Raw genomic sequence first — 1,496 nt, forward strand, 5'->3', positions numbered from 1 at the left:
CAGTATACATTAATTCAAACATAGGTAGCTCCTGAAACATTTGTCATGCCTTTTTTAAAAAAAAAGATTTATTTATTATGTATAAGTAAACTGTAGCTATCTTCAGACACACGAGAGGAGGGCATCAGATCTCATAACCGATAGTTGTGAGCCACCATGTGGTTGCTGGGATTTGAACTCAACACCTCTGGAAGAGCAATCAGTGGTCTTAACTGCTGAGCCATGTCTCCAGACCCCTATCATGCCTTTTAAAAAGGTAATTATCAACTCTAAAACAGTAATGGCCTTCATTGTGAAATTCCTATATAAACACATGTCATGCTTTTGTGTTGTCCACCATTTTTTCTCTCTAAGGTGCCCCTCTTATCTCTGGCCTACATCAGTATACTTATCAGTCACTAATAATCCTTCTTTGTTTTCAGGCCACTATTTAAAATAGTTTCTGTATATGAGAGAGACCATGGGATGTTTTCTGTGATGTATTGGCTCATTACAAATCCTCTCATTGCATACATTCTTTTTGTGCACACCACAGGGTTTNTAAAGACAGAATAGTAGCCAATAATTATGTACATCATCTTTTCTTTATCTATTCTTATGATGGNGCACTCTTAGGCTGACTACATTTTGGCTAAATAGTGGTACAATAACGGTATTTATGCAAGTGGCTTTTGTATGACAACATCATATATGGATATGTGTCTTGAACGGGTATAGTGGGGCCATACATTGATTCTGCAATGCTGATGACTCATTATTTCTGTAATGGTTGTCCTAACATGTACACCTACCCACAGCATCTCCACAGCTTCACCAGAATTTTCTACTATTGTTATTTTTGATAATAGATGTCCAAGTGTGGCAAGATAAAGTTTTTAATTTCCTGATGAGTAAACACAAGAAGAATTGCCTTGTATATTTATGGACCAATTATCCTTTTGTGAGATTATTATTGTGTGGCCTAAGCTAGCCTCATACATAATGTGTATCCCAGATTGGCCTTGGATTTATGATCCTCTTGCTTCAACTTCCTAAGTGCTGNGCTTGCAGGTAAATTATATGATGTGTACCCACTGTACTTCTTTCTTATGCTTATTTTTCATTACTTATAAGTGAATATATAAATTCAAAGGCTTCATAGACACTTTCATACATACCAAAAGGCCATGCATAATACGTACTCACTAATAAGTGGATATTGGCAAAAAAAAGTACAGAATACCCAGGACACAATCCACAGAACTTAAGAAGTTTAACAAGCCAAAGGACCCAAGTGAGGATGCCTCAATCCCACTTGGGAGGGAGAAGAAAGTAGAGGGGAGAGGGAAAATGAAGGGAGGGAGGAAACTGGGTGGTTGAGAAGAGTGGGAGGGGCAGTGGAAAGGGGGAACATGATCAGGTATTGGGGGTACTAGGAGTGAAGCCCCAAGGGCCACCAGAGTGAATGGAAATATACAACCTCAGGAAATGGGAGATAGGGTGAACTTCTGGAATGT

Source organism: Mus pahari, chromosome 1 (genome assembly GCF_900095145.1).
Source record: "Mus pahari chromosome 1, PAHARI_EIJ_v1.1, whole genome shotgun sequence".
Taxonomy (NCBI): Eukaryota; Metazoa; Chordata; class Mammalia; order Rodentia; family Muridae; genus Mus; species Mus pahari.